The following is a 22,452-nucleotide window of genomic DNA, read 5'->3' as shown; positions in this document are numbered from 1 at the left end:
ATCAACCCCCACCTGGATACACCCTCCTTTCAGGCAGTTGTAGAGAGTGATAAGGTCTCCCCTGAGCTTCCTTTTCTCCAACAACCTCAGCTCCCTTAGCCACACCTCATAGGACTTACTTACCCTTCACCATCTTCATTGCCCTTCCTTGTTCTAATTATATGTGATATTGAGAAAGGAAAAAACAGTAATTAAAGACAATAATAATTAATAACAAATTAATTTCAATTTATAAAGAAGATTTCATTATTTATTATCCAGATCTCAGTTTACATAAAGAACAGTTTAAAGCCAAAAACATTTAAGGGATTTTAAATAACCTGATGTCACGTGGCTCCTCTTGGAATCTAGCACTTGCTAAAGCCAATAAGGAAGAAAAAAATCATGTCAAAGATGAGGTGATTTTGTTATTTCCTGAGTGTTTTCTTGACTATGAAATCCTATTAGTTTCAGATATATGAATCTTTTTTATTTATTTGTGTTATCTCTGCTTTGTAGTCTCGTATATTCTCCTTTTATTTATACACACAACTTTCAGGAATGGTAATCAGCAGGCAGTAGGTGCCATCTCCTTTTTCAGTGAATATCACCTTGCAATCTAATTTATATTTTCATATAAATTAAAATACTTTGTAGCTGGATGATAACATTAATTTTAACTAACATATGCCCGCAGTCATATACGTGAGTGTGGGGTTTTTTTCCTACAGTGAAGAGATAATTTTGTCTCAAAATATATAGCATAACACTGCACTTAATTGTGAATAAAGACCAAGTCAAAACCACACGTAAGTTAAACTAACAAGTTTAACTTCTTCAGGCTGACCTCAGTTTTTCAAATCAGCCACAGATACAAAAAAACCCCATAATCATAGAAAACATGTGCATATGGAAAAAAAAATGGAAAAAGAAATGGTCTATCTCTTAAATCTGTTCTTTTAGTCATGGGACTGTTGACAACTAGATCACTCACGTTCAGGGATGCCAATAGATACGCTTAGCCGAAGGCAAACTTTTACCACTTACATTCATCAGCAGTAACTGCTAGATGAATAAAAGCAAATACTGACAAACTTAACAGAAAGCAGCATTGGTTTTTTTCTTAAGAAAAATGTTATTGTATCCAGTGCTCCAAAAGCAGAATTATAATTGCTTTTCTAAACACCACATACACTAGATAAAATTATCACTTACTTGGAAAGTTTCTTGTTTTGCTTATTTGAAAAGTCAAAAGACAATTTCCATCTCACTTGGTCCTGTCATTCCTTCACAATTCTGTCTACATCTCAATTTGTCTGCTTTAGCATAAAAAGATAAATAAGATAAATTGTCACTAGATCGTTTCATTGTAGTAAAATAAATTGTTACAATACAATAATATATCAAAATACTGGAAAAGTATAATGTTGGGGTTTTTTGGTTTAAAAACTGCTTGTGTTTTCCTTTCTTATCACCTTTCTGTCTTTATTAGCTCTCTCGGAGGGTGAGCAGAGAGAAGAAAAACAATTGAACAGGAAAGTGCAATATAGAAGCTGTATATTGAATATTTCATAGTCTTCAGAGACATATCACAAGCAACCATTTTATACAGATCCTTTGATCTTTCTAGATAAAATCTCTAGTTGTACAGATATGATTACAAATCTCCTTAAGCATTTCTGTGAGACTTTTTGTAATTAATTTTAATTACTGACATTTTTCAAGACTGTATTACCTGGAAAACTTCACCTATAACTTAAACTTCTAACACAAGACCAAGGGATATTTGGTTAAGACAATCTCTCACGATGATGTTGGCCTTAGCCCAACTCTGACAGGTGAAAAGCTGATCCCTGTTCAGGTATAAGCAGGCCTTTGCTTTCAGTCCCTGTTTGTAGAACAGTAGAACTCAAGGCACTAAGAGATTCAAGTCTTATCACTGTGATAGGCTGATGGTAGGCAGTATGCTTGAGTTAGTATATTAGTTTATAGATAGTTTCTGTTTCTAATTTGATATCTAAATCTGCCTGCATATTTCTTCTCTTTGCAAATTCATATTTTTAAAGCGTGTTTTTCATTAACAACAACACAGTTTTTAGCGATTATTAAAGCTGAGTCCTCATAGCTAAATTCAGAGGGGTGGAGAACAGAACTTCTTTTGTGTTAGAAAATTATGTCTTTCAAATCTAGGCAAGGAAGGGAGTGGAGGTTTAACAGAACAAGGAATGGAAAAATCTCACCAAAGAACAATTTCTGACTGGATGCTTGCACTGTAAGACAAAACTATTTTTCTCAAATTACATGTAAGATGCTGCTGTAAGGGTGAAGAGATCCTTACAGATATTTTCATACATAAATGTGGTTGTCTTGCTTTAGTTTCCCCTCCTGCACACAAAATTTTCATATATTATTCCCATCTTCATGTAATTGTCACAAATATTAGGGTGAGGGATTAAGTTACTAATATTTTATGTTCTTTAAATGAATCTTGTAGCTGCTCACATTATCTGTCTGAATTGCTTTAATGATTGAATTTTCCACAGAATTTTTTTTATTCTGTGTTTTTTTTGCCCATTTTTTCTTGTTCAAAAGAAATTCTAGCTATCAACTTAGGTCAAGTTAAACAGTACAGAATGTATTTCTTTGGCTGATCTGTGACAGGATCTTGGACATTGGGAAAGTTCATCCTTTCATTTCTGCTGGGCATTCCTGTGCTTAAGCATGATGGAAAGTCACTAAGAATAGAAAGAGAGAATTAGATTAAGCAGAATATATTATAGAGAGGATAATCTGAAGCAGTACAAAATTGTGCTGAGCAGTTTGCTAAATTGTTGAAGGATGTGGAGAAGTTAAACTTTAAAAGAAGGTGTTAAGAGAGAGAGTAAATATTTTTTAATGTATAGACATTAGCCTTAGTATTTCTTTAGAAATGGTGAAGATACTTAAGTCCCTGACAAAACCAGAGCACAGGTAATAAGCAGTGTCCTATTCCATTTCAGTAAAAAAGTTGTACAACAACATGTCCAAAGCTTTAGTCACAGTATGGGAAACAAAGTTTAAACTGGACTCAGGTTTCTCATTGATATGTTCCCACTGAACATAACCATTCAAAATTAAATTCAGTCAATTCAGTTGTAATCTTTCCTGTGAAATGGATATACTTTTCAGGCTAACCCATAGGAGTCCCTTACATATGTGTTAACTTTAGAGCTCTCAAGGGTACAGTTAGAATGGCTTCGTTTACCAAGGGGCTCCTCATTACTGAGGGATTATGGGGAAGAATTTTTTTAGAATAGATGTACTGCAAGAAGGGTGGGTTATTTTAGGGGCATGACATTTGTGACAATCTTGACCCTCAGATGTGTCCTGTTGTCTTCATGGGCCTTCACCTGTTGCTCAGACCATTGCTGACAGGTAAACTTTGAAATGTTAATAAGTATGGCTGTGAGACTGTACAGAAAGAACCAGAAAAATTGTGTTGTACTTTTAATGAGGGTATTTTAAATCATAAAAAGAATAAATTGGGGTCTTTAGATGAATGTCAGCTCTCTTTTACAACCTCTTTGAGTTCATGCAGCCTATTTGTGACATATGAGTACATCCACAAATACTGTTCCTGCTGTCATAACTGAAAGTGATTTGCACCACAACTTTAATTCAAGACATCTGCCTGACACTCTGCCCAGACCAATGCTTTTTTTTTTTTTTTCCCCCAATGCTCTTCTGCTCTTCAGTAATACTGTCGGAAGTAGATGTGTATCTCTTTTTGGTACTCCCTTATGTTGTATATAATAGTCTTAGGTGATTAATAGTGTTTGTTTTGAATCTGTGATTAATTTTTCTTACAATAAAACATAGCATAACAAAAAATAGAGTAAAAGTTTGCAAGAAGAGATTCTTGCAAACCAAACCAACCAAAATTACACTGATCCTATCCAAAACAAAAAACCAGGCACATGCTTGTCTTTCTACATATAAATGTGTTCTGGACTCCAATTTCCATTTAATCCTGGGTAAGGACAACTGTCCTAATCAAAATAGTCACAGGAGTGTAGAGAAAGATCTTAAATACATTCTTGCTTTTTATGGCCTCTTTAACTGCTGTTGACCTATAAGTAGTACTAAGACACTAATTTTCAACATCTGTATGCTGCTGATGTTCTTCTTCGTTTTGGACTACAGGAAAAAAATCAGGAACACATCTTTCTTCGGATGTTATTTATAATCTGATGATTCAAGGACCTAATTATTATAGCTTCTTTTCTGAAATAGATACAGATGAAGTCCAGATATTTAAACTTAAATAAAAACATTCTTTTTATTAATAACATAGAAGCTTCCATCTTGCCAAATTTTGCCACTCAAAGTGCTGAGGATACAAGATATTTTTGTTATTGAGAATGGCAGCCTTAAAGACAGAGAGATAGTGTTTTCTGTAGAAGTGAGTAAACCATTGCATTTCAGCTCTGTAACTGTTTGTAGACTGATTAAGGTCTATGTGGCAGTCACTGTTGCTGTTTGCATACTGAGTACCAGCAGAAATGCTATCCTAGTAAGAAAAATAACTACTTTTAGATCAGAAAGGAAAATTATGGATGTTCATTTGCTGTGAAAAATTGCAAATAATTGTTTTTTTCAGAATGGGATAGGCAGTGTTTGTAGTACTAATTTAGACTTTCATGCTTAAGGTATGGCCAGATGACACACTAGTTACATCACGCTGCTGTTACAATCCCTTCTGTAGAGCACGGGTATCCTTGTGGAAGGCACTGTTATTCTTAGGATATAGAAGAGGGGGGGAAAGAAAAGGTTGTTTCTAATGCTGTACTTTTTAATAGCACTCACATTCTAAGGATATAAAGTAGCATCTCATCCTGCAGCCTTCCCAACATGATGCTGGAAGATACACATGCTTCTTGTACACTTCATTGCAGCATTTGTCAACTTTTTCCAAAAAAACCCCTCCATTTGTTTTATAATTGATATCTGAGGAGGAAAAACTGCAAAACCTAAGCATATGAAAGACTCATCAAGAAATATATTTTCCCTAAAACTCCGAGGCTTCATAATTTTTATTTTAGTATGGGACCTTTTGCATTTTTCATTAGAAATATATGTAGAAATTACTTAATTTCTTTTATAAGAATGTGTTGATTAGTATGATTTATTCAAAGCCATATTTTGGGGTTTGAAGGTGATGAACTGGGAAATCATACTACGTCTGTGCCTTCCTTGCACCCACCTATGCAACTCTTTATAATCAGTGCATTTGCGAACAAATCTGACACCGCAGCAGCATCACACCTGTGTGCAGTTAATAAAAGATTTGGCAGGGTGACCTTTCCTTATGCTCAGGTTACAGTGAAGGGCAAGAATAACCATATCTTTTTGATTTAATTCCTTTTAGTTTTTCATATTGAAATATCAGACTAGAAGCAATTTTTTTTCTTTCACTAAAAAAAGGAAAAATGCTTAATTTATTCTTAATTTCTTTTTAAATTCTTCAAAATTATGTTGTTGCTATTTTAACATTACATTACTTCAACATTAAACTGTAGCCATAAATATAAATTATGAACTTTTTCCATCAGATATACCAGAAATTTGTAATGATATTTTTATTGAGACTTTACTTAGAAACTCTTTTGCTAGTTATTTATAAAGCATAGAAAGGGAAAACATTTATGTAGGCATTCAGTATAAAATAATATGTATATCACAAAAGGAGATCTATTGTTCTTGCCTTTTTTCTTCTATTTCTCATCCTGAAACTGCTGGAGTGTCATACTCTTGCAAGTTCCATAACTTCTTTTAAAAGTCATAGAATAGTTTGGGTTGGAAGATACATCAATTGGTCAGGAGGCACCTGGAATAAAATCAGGAACAGCCAAAATAACTGAAGTGGCTAGACTTGAATTTTTTTTTTTTTTTTCTAACTAGAAAACATTGAAATTCTGGTACCATGTGGAAATAACTTCCAGTGCAGAGGAATCTTCAAATTTAGAGCTTATTTTTATAACCTGCTCTACTAATATTTCTTGTTGTTGAGAATCAGTAATAGTTCTGCCAGGCTGAGGCTTATTGTATACTTATCTATAATAAGCAATCCATTTTCAGGTGTTACGTGTTAATTTTCACTAAAGAGTGTAATGACCAACAGAAAATGAAGCTTATATTTACAGAGAATCTTTAAGCATGTAAGTAATTCTACCACAACTTTGCTTACCACATATTTGCTACCACAAAATGTGCTGAAAAGTATTAATAGCCCAACATGTCTAATGTAATACATAGTTATTTCCTGTTTCACTTGTAAGAAGCAAAGAAGTTTAATCAACAGCATAGATCTGTACAAGATAAATTGTCTACATTTATCTGCTATCACTGTTTGCACTTGTGAGTCAAAATTAACTTGCACAGGCAAAGTCAGAACTGAAAACTAACAGGCTGAGCAAAGTATTAGCCCAAGATAAACTTATTCCTGTTATGCTTTATCACTATTCTAGAATAAAACAAAGATTTTTTTTAAGTCATTGCTGTTTGATGCTGCTTTTAAGTTTTATGATCTGTTTTAAAGTTACTTAGCTAGGAGTGAGGAGTTACATGCATAAATAGTTCTATTCATGAAATCCTGCTTGCATGTAGTGTATTTAGGTGGATTGACCCTGGCAGGACACTAGGTGCCAACCAAGTCCATGTATCACTTTCCTTTTCAGCTGGACAGGGGACAGAAGATACAAAGAAAGGCTCATGATTTAAGGACAGGGAGAATCACTCAGCAATTGCCATCAGGGTAAAAGAGTTCTTACCAACCAAATCAGAATAGGGTAATAAGAAGTGAAACTAAATTTTAAAAACACTTTCCTCCCACCCCTCCCTTCTTCTCAGGAGACTTTATTTTTGAATTCTTCCCCAAGCAGCTCAGGGCAATCTGAAATGGGGGCTGTTGTCAGTTCATCATGTGTTATCTCTGCTGCTCCTTCCTTCTCAGGAGGAGGACTCTGCACACTCTTCTCAAGCTCCAATATGGGGTCACTCCCATGGGAGACTGACCTCCATGAAGTTCTCCAAGATGAGTCCTTCCCATAGGCTGCAGTTCTTGACAAATTGCTCCAGTGTCAGTCCTTTCTACAGTGTGCAGTTCTTCAGATCAGGCTGCTCCAGAGTGGACCCACTTGTGGGTCACAAGCCCTGCCAGCAAACCTGCTCCAGCATGGGCTTCTCTCTCCACAGGGCCACAAGTCGTGCCAGAAGCCTGCTTCAGTCTAGGCTTTCCAGTGTCACAGCCTCCCTCAGGCATCCACCTACTCCAGCGCTGGGTCCTCCACAGTCTAGAGATGGATCTGTGGTCCACCACGGACCTTGGTGAGCTGCTGAGGCACAGCTTGCTCCATGGTCTGCACCACGGGCTGCAGGGCAGACTCTGATTTAGTGATTGGAGCACCTCCTGTCCCTCTGTCTACTGACCTTGTTGTCTTCAGGGCTGTTTCTCCCACATATTTTCACTGCTCTCTTCGGGTGCAATTGCTCTTGTGCAGGGTGGGGTTTTTTCCTCTTAACCACATTATCCCAGAAGCACTACCACCATCACAGATGGGCTCAGCCTTAGCCAGCATTGGGTCCACCTTGGCTCTGAAGTTTCTGGCAGAAGCCATCCCTATAGCCATCCCCTCCATATATACGCTATTTAAATCTTGTGAAAGCAAAGCTTTGCTAAGATCACTTGTTTAGTATGTGCTAGAACTTAAAAGAAAATGGGAGTAGAATGTTATCCCTTTCTTGCATTTCTAATCTTAGAGAGAGATTCTAGAAAATAATTGCCCTGTGCCTTTTTCCTACACTGTCTATCAAACTGAACTGCACTACGCTTTCCCACACTGAGCAGTCTGTGCATGAGGTTTGGTGTAGTCTCAGTTTTGGTCATTTTGCTTAATTGATTTATGTCTTCTGTAACTATATCTTCACAGGTTTGCTTTTTTTGTTATATGTTTGAGCTTCGCTAATGCTGCTGTAGAGATGGGATTCAAAATTGCATGACTTTTTTGCTATTTTCTCCTTCTTCATGCCTTGAAGGTACCTTCTACATCAAATTGTCTTCTATGTGTCTTCATCACCTAAAGGAGCATATCTGGGTTGAGGTACAGTAAAGGATGACCTCCTATTCTTATATATTCTAATGAAATGTGATGTCTGTTGTTTCACTTGTATGAAATTGTGTGGAATAGTATGAAATAGTAAGATTAAAAATTATTTTCATCAACAAATAAGAACTGGCATATGTATGTGTTTTTTTAGAATACTTGAGGAAGCCCAAATTCAAAAGGCTACAATTTCAGTGCTTCATACCCTTCTCTATTTTCCAATTTCAATAGGAGGAATGTTCTGTTTTATTGCCATTTGTATTTGAAGTGCTTTATTGTTTTTGGCTTGAATGATAATTTCTTATATCTGCTAAGGAAATTGCATCAACACAGTAAATATTGTAAACTTCCATGTTTTGAGAGACTTGCTCTAACTTTCCTCTGAGACAAATTATTTAATCTTCTTCACTGGCTCAGTGATCCTGAAAGGATCAGGTCTCTTCCTTTGAGACCCCAAAGGGATGAGTTTTGACATATAAAAATTCAAAATTTGGCTTTCATGTTCTCTTAATGTTTCTCTGTGGATCTTGGAAAAAGCGGGTCAGGCATGCTGCCAAAATTCAAATGTACTCAAAGTGAAGGGAGTCTATCCCACCCTAATGAGGAGTGCAACAGCACAATTGACAACTAAAGCCATACAAGAAAACATATGTTCTAGGTTATTGATGCTGTCTGTAGTCTTTATCATATTTTCTCAGTACAATTTTCTTACAAAAATAATGACCAGAGTTGCTCATCATTCTCTTGGTGAGCATATATGAATGTTCTTTGCGTGAACTAAGAATTGTTTGCATACATGGAGACTTCTAGGAAGACAATTCAGCTCCGTATGTGAAGGTCATGCGTTAGCAAACTTGCATGTTGACAACATCTGTTCTGCAGTTGTTGCAGTGACACAACATCAAGGTAAATGTTCAAATGAGACTAAAAACCAAGACTATATTTTCAAATAAAGATACAATAACAGCATGATAACTTCCCAAATTTACAGTAATTTTTTTAGTTAAATTTGGATGTGTTTTTAACAATGGTATAACATCCAGATTACTCCAAGAATTGCTGATTACAACAGAATGCAACAGAATAGAAGCTGAGTTTTGTTTATAGCTTTACTATTTACTTTTTGTCTATTATACATAATTCTTTTTTGTGCCTTTTTTCTTGAAGAGTACAGTTTTCCTTCCCAAAAGGTACTTAAATGAAACTTCCAGGAGTACTAGTTCCCTCACATGCTGTACTGACACTTTTTTCTTTGTGTTTATTTATTTTTGAAAGATAAATTTTCTATTACAGATCTTCACTTGGGAAGACATTTTCAATTGTGATCAAAGTTACTTCCCTTCCTTTCACAAAAAAGAAATGTGCATCAATTTCTTTAGAAACTGTGAATTTGTTCGAATGTGGGCAATGGAACAGCCTTCTTAGATGCATTCAGGGATTGTAGCAAGTGAAGAATGGTGGAAAATGAATCTCATGAATGGGTTGAAATGTGAGTAGCTAGAAGTCTAAGTTATGATGTGTATATAACTTGATTTTTAAAATGTGAAGAGATTTTCCTTCAGTATGGGTAATGGAATGTAGCCAGAGAGTATCCTAGTGGGAGATGGGATATATGTAGTTGCTAAAGAAGCCATGCAAGATGCATAAAGTAGCTGTTTCCTTATTTTATTGTTTGGATTTGGGTTTTGTTGGGCTGGGGGTTTTTGTGTGTGTGTGTTTCTTTTTAATTTGATACAGACTTGTGGTTTCATTTTGTGTGGTGTTAGGTTTGGGTTGGGTTTTTTTGCTTCAGTTTGAGGTTGTTTTGTGTGGAGTTATTTTTTTTGCTTTGGGTTTTGGAGTTTTTTTGCTCTGGTTTAGAGCTTTTGTTTGGTTGGTTTGGTTTTTTAACAGAAATATACAGAGGGGTTTTTCGACCTATTTTACTTTTGTCTTTTTGAAGACAATATCTTTTGTCTCTTGGCAGTGAAATAGATTTTTTGAGTCAAGAAAGAGTGAGTGGATTTACTTGTTCATTTCCCTAAAATATTTTTTTTTAAAAATTTAAGACTCCTAGTGTCAGACAAGAGAAGAATCATGCAGCTATAGCTACTATTCATGATTAAAAGACTACCTGCTGTAGTGCTGCTAAAAGTTTTGGGATGTTAAGTAGGGAAGTAGAGATATTACCCGTAAAGCTAAAGGAAATCTGGCTTCTCAGTCTGAGATTGTGACACAGGCATTTTCAGTATTCTGTACAGTATGAGGCATTTTTTAAAATGAGAAATATTTAGCTTTTCACAGCTATGGCACATTGTTCCATCTGTGTCTAACTGTATCAGTTTTATGTCTTGAGGACCTGCCAGTTAGGTAGCCTGTGTTATCAGGCTTGGGAAAGTGGTGTCATGCTTTGTCATGTTGGTAACAAAAATGTTGGGGCTTTTATTCCAGAAAGAAATATTTCTTATTTTCTATTTTAGTAGGTAACTGTAAATTATAATGTAAAATGAACTCTTCAAAGGTTTGGTTTTTTTTGTTTTTTTTTGTTTTTAACTGTTCTTGCCATGGTCTTTTCATATCTCTGATTATCTAGAATACTACAGTTTTTCATAATAACTTCCAAGAGCCCCTGGCTAATTACTGAGTTAATTATGAAAAGACGTGTTTGCAAGGCGATATCATCTAGCTGAATGAAAAAATAGTCTTATTATAGGCTATTTAAAACTCTGGAGGTATACTAGGAGCAAGTAGTTGTGTAAGGATCCACCCAATTTGGTTGAGTACTAGGACCTGTACTTAAGTACTGTGATTCAGTTAACTAATTTCATCCTGTTCATAATATTTGGGGGACTGGGGCCACAGTCTTAAGTTTAGGAAGGGAGGGAGAAATAAATACTGAACAAATAATGCTTAGTGAAGAACAGTATGAAAAAAGTTTTATTTTGTATAAATGACTTGTACTTAAGAGAAAAATGTGGTTTTAGTTTTGATAATGCCTGACCAATGAGAATCATTTTCAAGTTACTGTGGAGTGGCCTTAATGCTGTAAATAATCCAATTGGCCAAGTCCCAGTACAATGTAGATGAGAAAAGGATGCAGGAAATTCTGTTGTTTACACATGTGTCTGTTACACTGAGAAGCAAGAGGAGCCCAGCAAACTGACAGGGTAAGGGGTCTTAAGATTGTGGGTTTAATGTTTAATTTCTATAAATCTCTTCAAGGATAAAGTATGAGTTACTATCATGCTGGTGGTAAGGAGGAAAACAGTCTGAAATGCCCAGAAAAAGTACTGAAGATCAGAAAACAGTATCTGAAGTATGTAGCTAAGTTATATCTAGCTAGATTTTTTCTTCTATGTTTTTTGCTACTATCGTGTAGTATTACTTCTAACATCCCATTAAACATGTTTTTCAAATGTAGTAGAATCCTTACTTGCCATAACCAGGTAAGTTTTTAAAATCTTCTAAGTGACAGTTTGTTAAAAAGTTATTTATTAGTTTTGATTAGAAATTAGTATAAATGCAGAAATTTCACAGGTTATACTGTTTTTCTACTGTTTTAAATTTTTTTTAAATTACTTTTTGAAATGCATATTTAATGACATAAATTGGTAAAACTGGTACATTTTAATGGGTGTGGTATTATGGACATAAGTGTCATGAAAATATTGTTAAGAGTTTGCAGAAGTTCATACTGCATTTTTTTGTTGGAAAGCAGTGTTTTCACAGTGGTTCTATTTTCATAAGTTATGCAATTCAGTAATGAGTTGTATAATCCTAACCTCCTTCAGAAAAAATGTCTGAAGCCGGGATAAGAAAAATGTGTTCTTAGCTGTGTGGTATTATTCTAATGCAATGAAATACACATTTGATACTATGATTTGTTGGTGCTGGACAAAAATATTCAGTCTGTCATTATTTTAAGGTCAAGTGTCAGAGATGGTGTGAGACACCGTGGATGATCCTTCAGCAATGAGAACCAAGGGTCAAATTTCAAAAGCAGTGTTCATGAGTTTAATAAGCATATATAGCAATTAGTAGTAATGAGCTTCCAACTGACTATCCAGATAGCTGCATTTTGTTTGCGTTAGTTGTCACTGATTCTTACAAACATTTTATGAAGCAGACTCTGCTATAAATAATTGTATAGCTAGACTGCTAGTTTTTGGTTCAAATTTCCTGTGCTGTTAGGAAAATTATTTGTGTTTCTGAAAGCAGTTCTTTTAATAATAAAATGAAGATAAATGAATTTCCAAAATATATTAGGCATCATTAATAGAACTAGTCATATCACTTCCAGAGACATCTACAAAAAATTAGTCAAAAATGTGAAATTAGATGTCTGGGGGTGGGGTTTTTTTGTGTGTTTTCATGTAGCCAGCTTTGAATTTTGGCCACTCTTTCACCTTAAGTATAAAATACTAATGTAACCTTGGTTAAATCTGAAAAATAAATCACTTGAAAATGAATATGCTAAAGGAGCTGTTAATGAACAGGCTTAAGTCACTGTCATTTCCTTCACCACAAGAGGGGTAGATATTGAAACCATTTTGATATTCATGGAATCATAGATTCATAGAATGGTTTGGGTTGGAAGGGACCTTAAAGATCATCTAGTCCCAATCCAACCACCACGGACAGGGAAGTACAGAAGGTTGCTTAAGGCCCCATTCAGCCTGCCCTTGAACACTTCTGGGGATGGGACATCCACAGCTTCTTGGGGCAGCCTGCTCCAATGTCTCACCTAATCTATTCACTCCTTTTTCTAGTCCATACAATGATCTTTAATTGACTGGTTTGTTATGTAAATGATTCTTCCTGAACACCTTGATTCTTTGTTCATGCTGATTAAGTAATCTAGGTCTGATTTACACTGGGTTAAATGAGACTGGGATTTTTACCAAGCCCATTTGTATTTAATGTCAATCACATCACTGGAGGAATACCAGGAGGAATTGTCATGAAAACTCATATTGTTTTAATTAATTTATTTTAATGTGTTTTCAGTTGACTGGAATGTTTCTCCATAACTTTTGTAGGTATGCATTTTTGCAAAAGGATGCCAACTTCCCTTCTGCCACGCTGAATAGTCACCACTTATACAAATAATTTCTTCTCTTTTAGTGGGACTACATATTGGCCCACAGTGAGCGGGCACTGAGAGAATAAACAGAGATGCTTTATGCATTTACATGACATCTGGTATTCAACATATGATACTTTGTGATTTATATTATGTGACCACTCTAGTAACTGTGGATTTCTGGTTAAAGTCACAATATGGATTATTCCTTCGTTCATTTCCCTCAAGGATGATTTAGTGGAGTTGGAGTCATCACAGGATAATATCTTACATCACTAAATCTCACAAAGCAGTCCTTGAGCCATTGAAGGACATGAGATGGTGTTAAAACACTAGACTGGTCAGGGAAAAATAAGAATAATTACATAAAAATGTCCAAGTAACAATCTTTTTGTAAGGAATATTCTTAAAAGAATTAATTATAGAAGATATGGCTTCTAAAACTGTTCTGATAAAACTCAAAACATCTCCACACAACAGAATTGTTAATTCTGATACAACTATGTCAGAGTAGTTGAACAAGCTATAGGGATATGCTCTGACCCGGAGAAAACAAAATATTCATGAGTGTTCTTATTTGTCTACTTACGTGGGTGGGAAAATCACTTGTTTCTAGACTCTGAGTAGTGTTTCGAAGAAAAATTGGTTTGTGTCCTAATAAGCATTGGAGTGTTTTATGTCTTGGTCTGAAACAAATCATCAGATATTTATGATTAATTTTCTCTACTCCCAAAGTTATGAAATTTCTTTTAAAAGTAGGTCATGTTTTGAATAGGAAAAGATCATAAATGATTTCAACTCTAACAAGACAATTCTTGATCTCTCATATCATAAAGCATGTGGTTTTAAGATACTGTCAAGAACTTTAAAAATCTGAAGAATTTCTCAGAGTATAAGCAGTGATTAGAAACTTAACTTTTTCAGGGATATGCCGTTACATCTTCACGCTTCATTGAAAATAAAATAAAATAAAATAAAATAAAATAAAATAAAATAAAACCCACACCAAAAAAAACCCAAAACAAAATGCAACCACCTCGAACTCAGTGGGAGTTTCTTTCGTAAGAAAAAAAAGCCTGTAAATGAAAGTGAAGCTATCCAGTTCACTTTCCAAATGAGTAACATAGAAGAAGTTAGAAATGAGGTACAAACTCTAGAAAATAGACTTGGCATGATTTTGTCTAAATAATGAAGCTTCTCTATACATTTAAGTGACCTCTACTGTTTGGATGAACATGTTTTAGCATTGCATCTGACCTAATTCTATTTCAGTAAAGTGCTCTTCAGAATGGTTAGTTTGTCTTCAGTTTCCTTTTTTTAACTTCCTTTTGAAGCTGAAAAATACCCAGCTGAATTGACCTGTAGCCCAATCTGAAAAATGTGGTAAAAATCCCACAGATCCGTGAAGTCCTCTGTTGTGTTTGGGAATAGTTGAGCCTCCTCAACTATATTCAATAAGAAGTTGCAGTGGCTCTCACAAAGAGGTCAGTTTGACTTTTGAACCTAAGTAAATGAAACATTAAATAGTAGAACCCTAATACTATCAACAGCTGGGAAAGGAATTTAACCACTGAGAACTCAACATGATACAATGATCTTTAGTCTGAAGAGTGTGCTATAAGCTTATTTGTAGCTTATTTGCAAATATTTATGTTTCATCTATCTTAAATTGTTTAACTAATACCCTGGATGAAAATCACCAGCTGAATGAGATGGTTTTTTTCTTGTCTTCTTTGATTTTTAACTAACAGCCGGCTTTAATGCTTGTAAATATTAAAGACTTCTAAAACCAATTACGAATTACATACTCAAAGGCAGATCTAGCCTTGCGGATGATATATATCTTGAGTATTATTTCCCTACATTTCTGTAGTCTTCCCTCTTTCTGAAAAGTTCAGAGGAAATCCATGCAAGATACTCTTCTGTGTCCTGTTAAAGGGCTGCCTGGCAGTACGAGCAAGGCAGTGCATGTGTGCACTGGCTGAGCTCGTATCCTGTAATAACACACTGACAGCTCGGATCGAGCTGAGTCTTGTGAGGTTCTCTGTTGTGACTGACAATTCATTCTCCTGTAACTGAGCTGAGTGGTGTAAGAAGCTACCTGCTTATCCTCTTTGTTCTCAGTAAAGGGGGTTATGACCCTGTTAGTGCTGCAGCTCATTTCAGTGTGGGTTAAAAAATGTTCGTCACACTAAACACTCACTAAAACTAACTTAGTCTGCTTTCTGTGGAAACAGAGGAGGAAGAGTCATGCACTTTGGTGTTCTTAGTCTTTGCTGTAGAACTGCTGAAAAACAAACCAAACAAAAAAAACAGATACCATTTTAATGTGATTAAGAGCAAATTTCCTTGTGCCTGAGGAACAAGATGCCTATAGGTGTTTCTGTAAATCAGGGGAAGAGTTCACTGCTATCTTAAGCCATAAGCATTAAGAAAAGGTAGTTTCAGTATACCAAACTAGTATTAACTAATGTGAACCCTCTTCTTCTGAAGCAATTACCTTTTTCAAGTTTGAACAACAGATTACTATTGTTTTAAAGAAATCTCTCTATGCTATTCAGAAGATACCTATTAGACCAGACGTTTAACTGATATGAATTAGTCTGAATTAACCATTGCCTTATTTTAAATACACTCTGAATCTGTTCTCAGTTGAAGTTATTATTAATATTCTGATTCATAACCTATCTTTCCTAATAATAATTCAGACAATATATTCCATGGAGATTACCAATCTTCGCATAGAATCAATGAGATTAGATTAGAATTTAGGGGAGTTGGCAATGTAATTAACTCAGAAGTTTACAGTAGGTTTTGTAAACCTGTTTGTAAGTCATTTATTATGAAAGGATCTAAAACTTTGACAGTTCATACTTATCCTAACTACCTAGGAAGCTTATTTTGCCTCTTTTTTTCATTGATCATATCCTGATAAAAAGTGATAATCAAATCTCAAAGGGGAGCTAGCCAAGCGAACTGTCTCAAAAGCTACTGAATTTAGTTGGATTATGCTTGGTTTAGCTTCTTCTTAATATTTCTTTTTGAGCCTGTCTGAGAAAGTTGTTGGTTTCACACACACTCCCCTCACTGCATAATCTGATTATACAATATATTATATCAAGTGTAGTGGCTGAGGAATGAGTATCAATATACAGAATTGAATGTATAAAAATTATGGGTGAAATATTATAAAGGTTTGTAATCAAACAAAACATTCTTGGGGAAATGAAGTTACTGTAAATTATATTTAAAGCAGTACTTCAGAACTTCTTTTGGCCTTATGGGTAGTAAATGACAACATCTCTATGTACAAATATTTATGTTACCCATATTTAACCCTAAGGATTTGAACACAAAGATATGAAGAAACATCATCTTGTTGCTGTAAAAGACTTTGAAAGATATTGCAATGATATATAATCAGTTGTATTAACCAGTAGATTTAAATCAAAGTAAGTATATAATTCTGGTTCTCATTTGAAGAAGTAGTATCCAAACTGTTTCGAGTTTATTAAAATTGGCGGCCAAAAAAAAAAGGGAAAGAAAGAGTAACATTTGTTTAGTCTTTATATTTGTTGTAATCTGTGACTACCTTCCAAGTTGGTTTTTTTATGAATGTATATGTTTACAGTATGTATATATAGTACGTACAGTATGTATATAGTCTGTATAATATTAAAAAAGATATATTACATGCATGTGTTTTAAAAAACAATTGAAACACTGAAGAGGATTTTACTTTAAAATGGGTATTTAGACATGGAGAGAAAACGGTAAAAGGAAAAGAGGGAAAACAGTTCCTAGGACCACAGCAAAGTGGACCGGGTCCTTTTTTTTTGGTACATCCTTTTTCAGAGAAAATTATAGCATTCCATTCTGAGCAAGAAGCTTTAAGACCACTCCCCCACACCCCTCTGCCATCAAAAATAATGTAAAATATGGTGTGAAAGAATTCTTGTCCTATATTACTGCTTTTAATTATTGGCACTTTTTTTCTTAGTGTAACTTAATAGAACAAATTCACTTTACCAAGGGGTGTTTTTATTCCGTGGAAAGAAATAGCCACTCAGCTCTTAAAAGCTTTTTGCTCTGTCAGCTTTACCAGTCTTGTGGTCAAATTCTCCTATTGGCATAGAAAGTTTCACCATATTTTACAGAAGCAATTCACACATTGAGAGAAATATATAATACCTCATTGTTAGATGAATCATGGTATAAGTAATCATTTAAAAAAAACCATGAGTCCAAATATTAAATGTTGTGAAACTTCATTAAGAAATAAATGTTTCCTGCAAGACACTAATTATTGCTGTCATAGGCATATTTTTTCTGGATTGTTTCCACCTGTGCTTAGAACTGCCCTTCAGCCTGGGAAGTATCTGGGAATGCTTGATTATCTTGTTCACTCCTTTCCTTTGTACACAGTGTTCTCGTATTTGCAGTTCATGTTGGCAGAATAGATTTGGGGGATAGAAAGCCTTCTTTCTTCTTTTTACATGTTCCTTACAGCTGGTTCCTGACAGCAGTGCAGAACTGCTGCTTTTAAGGCAGTTCAGTGTTGTCAGAAAATGGGCTTATTTCTTGTGACTCTTCCCTACTTACATGGTGTTTTGTGACCCATTTGGCTAAAAGTTGCATATTCTGAGATTCACAATTTGTGATCTTAATTTTGTCTCATTTCCTGGATGTCATGGCAACATTGTTAAAACTGGGAGAAACAGGCTTGTAGAGCTCCTCAGAAACCACACTACTCAGAGAATCATGTTCGCGGGGACGAGGTCATCTAATCCATCCCCCTTGTTCAGAGCATCGTATTTAGGACTTCTACATAGCATGCCTTTGTTTCACAAGAATTCCTGTCACACTAGAGGTTTTATTTTCTCTACAATGAGTGGGATGACTTACACGTGGAGTTGTAAATCTTATTTCAAAGGATTGAAATACGTTGTGGAAAAGGATAGCGAATGAGGACAAACTGGCAATGTGACTGGCATGGCCAGCCTGAGGGCCACTTAGGGCTACTTCATGTTTCTTTTTTGAAGATATAAATTATACATATCTGCAATTTTACCCTACATGTCTTCATGTGAATTATTAAAACTTTCAGAAGAAGCAAACTACTATTAATAATAGAAAGGATTCCTCCTCTGGAGTCACAGAATTTTGGTTTTTACAATGAATACAGGAATATCAAGAATCCTGTTGCAGTTTAAAATGCTTATTTCAGCATTATTGTGATGCTTTATTTTCTTTTGGTTTCTGGATAGTCTGACTAATCTAGAAAAAAGATCCAGCCATTTCTGAGTTCTCCTTTCACGTACTTCTCTCCCTGTGGTTTATTGCCTTTCAGTCACTATCTTTACTGTGCTCATCCTTTATCTCTTCTGGGAATTTAGCTATAAATGGACAACTAATATAATAATGCACTTTCTGGGTGTACTTCAGAAATGCTTTCTCTGTCACAATACTTTGTATGGTGGTAAAATGCATTTTTCTCAGCAGAACTACCATTTTCCTTAAGTTATTTTCTAGTTTTTAACTTTTTAAGGCCTGATAGGTAGGTAGCAAACTTTGTTTATGGATTTTTTAATAGAAGGCCAAGTTGAAACTTGGGTCTCTACTTTTGCCTTCCCTCTCTGTCATATTATTCCATCTCATCATCTAGAGTTGATCAACTCAGAAGCGGGATCTGACTCCAGTTTTGCATAGATTCTACTATCAAGGGCTTAATTTCATTTGGTCCTACTTATTTTCTGCCTCTGGAGTTTTTTAGTGTCTTCCGAGATTAAATTTATTAATTTGTTTTCAAGGCAAAGGTGTTTATACCATAAAGAAATAATGAGGAAAATAGTAATATTCTGTGTTCCCAAGATTATAAATTTGGTTAGATCTATAAGAAATGTAGAAGACTACTCAGTACTTCTCTCTTTACTCTTTCCTCTTAAACAGGCTAAGCATTTTGGGTTTATTTTCCTTCAGTTCTATCCTTTTTTTGGTAAAGCATTTGAGTTTTTATCGTGTCCTTTAGGAACTTTAAAAATTATAGAACTTGGAAATTAAGATTTAGGCCTGACATTGTCTCTTGCACTTAAAAAATTCAGGCAGATGATATGTTAGAGAAGGAAGATGAGGTTGCATAATTTTAGTCTTATGTATCAGGACATTAATGAATTGCCACCGTGATTTCATTTTATCTCAAAGAGACACTTAGGACATCATACTGTCCAAATTGATGTGTTGAGGAAACCATTCTTTTTCAGGCACTTCTAAGATTTCCTAATTGGGCAAAAAAGCTCAAAACAACACAACACCACCACCTCACTAAAACAAAACCTGACAAACCTGTATACACTTCTCTTTGTGAAGTTTAAAACATAACTTTATATTTTATAGTTTTCACAGCATAACTGTTTTTAGTTACTGGACATGAGAAGGAAATAAAACAGGTTGTGGAAATAAATTAGATCTGTATTGATATTTTTATGTTAAAAGGAAACTAGACAAGTATAAATAGGAGGGAAAAAAATATCACATAACTCCTAATAGGAAGTAAACAATCTGCAGTATTTGTCTCCTCAGGCCATTTTTTGGCTGATTTTTAGTTATGACACATGTAAGGAATACAATGTTTGAAAACAACATGGCTTAAAAATATACCATATGGTTTAATATTGTTAATATTGTTTTATAGCTGTGGAGAAAAAATAAACAGAATCATCTTTGGCTGTGCATTAAAAAGTCTTGAAAGCACTACCTTTTAATTTTCATGAGGTATGATAATCTGCATATGATGTCATGGTCTGTTTGGATCTCTCAAATTTACAGCACAGTGGACTTTGTAAATTAAACTTTATTTTATGAACTTATGACCTCATAAAAAAAAAACCAACATAAAAAAATATAAATCCTCTGCCTCAAAAAACACTGCCAAAACATAAAGACATCAAACAATAGTGGAATTGTCTTTGAACAGACTAGTCCAACACATGAACTCACTAATAATTTTTTCCCTAATTCACAAGCTCTCTAATTTACAATTTCTCTAAATCATATTTTCTCTATGAACAAACTAGTTACCAAGCTGTTGATGCCAGTGCTCATTCTTTCTCCTCTATCAAGGAGTGAATGTCCCCCATACCGCACTGACAAGCAAAATCCTCATCAGTCACCCTGCTGTTGAATCTGCTACAAAAACATTGGAGTTAAGCGTAGGCATTTACACTTTCCAGCCCAGAACTTTGGTCTGTAGCACTTCCATGAGTTAGCATCACCTGAAGAAACTGCCAGGTAGTTGCTTCTTGAAGATGCAGGAGTTGTTGGCTGCAGGTAATATCCGCTCTTATCTCTTCCTACCTGCTGAGTTCTATGTACAGGCTGCTTTCACACTAAACACTCAAGTTGGGGCTGCTCTGAGCATATGTCAGACTTTAGGATCAGCTGTGTGTTCATTACTATCATATTTTTACTTTTTTTTCCTCTAAGAATTTTCGAAGTCATTTTGGTTATCCTAGCTTCAGTGTCTGGTAATATCGAGAAATTTATTTGCTAGGATTTTAGTATGGAATTAATTCAGTTCATATACCAATTTCACCCAATAGATTTTGAATAATATCTCTTTAACCTCTATGTCCTATTGGCAAATTACTTTGTAGCCACTATCGTAGAGATGGTTGCTATACTCAGTACTGGTTTCATTCCATGCAGGAGTGTATATGTTGATTATGTTCAATGTATATTCATTGTCATTAATTTTGGAGCCATAATCATAGGCTCTAGTACGTAAAGCAATTGCATTAAGTGAAGGGCACTTTTAGTAAGAAGTAGGCAGGATTGGTTTTTAAGATACACAGCCATGAGCAAATGGTAGCTTTATTTTGTCCATTGATTTGCACAGTGATTATTAGGAGTGTTTATGAAAAAATTGCCATGTGTTTTCTCATTGTGTGCATATGCTGTAATTATTCTGGGACACTAGCATATGATTAGTTTCCTTACATGCCTGTAGTACCCCTTGCACTCTGTTTTTATCACAACCACGTACAGCTTCATGTCCAGTGTTACTACATACAGGTAAATTCAGGTTAACTTTAGATCTTAGTGCTAATGTAACATTATCACCCACTGTCAATACTTGTCCTTGTGATGTTGCAGATGGTAATCCTTCTGTAACTAGTTTTAAAGGTGCATTATCATGGATCTGCAATACCTGAGTTGTTCCATGGGCAATGTTAAAAATGCAGGATCTGTTATGGACAAGTTCTGGGTATATGTTCCAAGTATCATTTATTGCTGTGGTGATGCAGTAGGGTCACATTTTCTGCAAGAGAAGACACTCAGGTCTTGGACATAATCCAAACTTCAGTTGTTGTTAACTTGTTCCCTTTTTCATTGTAAAAGGGGGGGCACACAGATAACTCCTGAGTTGGATGTTTAACTGCAATCTCATTTTATGGACTTCAGAAGGATTTTACTTCTGTTTGAACAGGATTTGGGGCAGCTATTGATATGAATTCCTTATCTATGTTCCTTCTTGTGGGCGTTTGTCACTTGTGTAGCCAACTTAAAAGTTCTCACAGATAGAATCCACGCATAGAGTATTAATAGATGCATTCTTGTGTAGTTGCTGGTTTAGTAGTTCATTCCATTGATCTACTGTCCCACTATTTTGAGGTTAATGCAGTAGCTGGAAAATCCATTGTACAATATTTGAACCAAACCAAGCTTGTCCTACCTTTTTCTTAAAATGTTATCGATGCTAAGATTGTATTTGTCTGGGTAAGGGAGATGCAGGAAGCCACTGGCTTAAAGCAGTTGTGAGACCAGTGATAGCTTAGGCAGGGAATATATTCTGAATACCACTATTTCTGCTCCTGTAAGGATTCCTTTCCCCCCTCCAGGTGTTTGTCATAGTACACACGAGAAGTTTCCCAGAATAACTTACCTTCCATGGAGTTGGTAGAATGTTGGTGATGTGCTGTACCTTTGTTTAACAAAAATGGCACAAATATACAATTTGTTTCACCAGAATTTTTGCCACTCCTCTTTTTTATCCTCTCTCATTGCCTGTTGAAATAAATCCTACATCCCTGTGTGTCTAAGCCACTCCTGTAACCAGGTACTTGTTCTGCCTCAGAGTTTTGTCCTATATTTTTTCTAACCAAGTGATCAGCCACCTGGCTCTCTGTTGCTAGGATTTTTAGGATTTTGGTAATTAGGTAAAATTTTTATGGTTATGTTTTTAGACTGAGCTATGTCATGAATCGCTTTCCA

The 22,452-nt window shown here is 35.2% G+C and overlaps 1 protein-coding gene across 3 annotated transcripts in view; it reads left to right on the top strand.

The window, feature by feature from the left end:
* The first annotated feature begins 9,476 nt into the window (after nt 1–9,476).
* The window catches only part of CCDC102B (coiled-coil domain containing 102B), a 149,123-nt gene continuing 136,147 nt past the window's right edge, over nt 9,477–22,452 (top strand). Inside the window, exon 1 of one of the 3 annotated variants that reach the window (XM_020584400.2) lies at nt 9,477–9,609. The gene's annotated coding sequence lies outside the window, so the exon portion shown is untranslated. Of the gene's footprint in view, nt 9,610–11,167; nt 11,267–22,452 lie in introns of those variants that run through there. The other 2 variants (XM_019284083.3, XM_020584402.2) reach the window with 2 other exon arrangements.

Source organism: Corvus cornix, chromosome 2, assembly GCF_000738735.6.
Source record: "Corvus cornix cornix isolate S_Up_H32 chromosome 2, ASM73873v5, whole genome shotgun sequence".
Classification (NCBI taxonomy): domain Eukaryota; kingdom Metazoa; phylum Chordata; class Aves; order Passeriformes; family Corvidae; genus Corvus; species Corvus cornix.
This window is presented reverse-complemented; position numbering and strand designations above follow the sequence as displayed.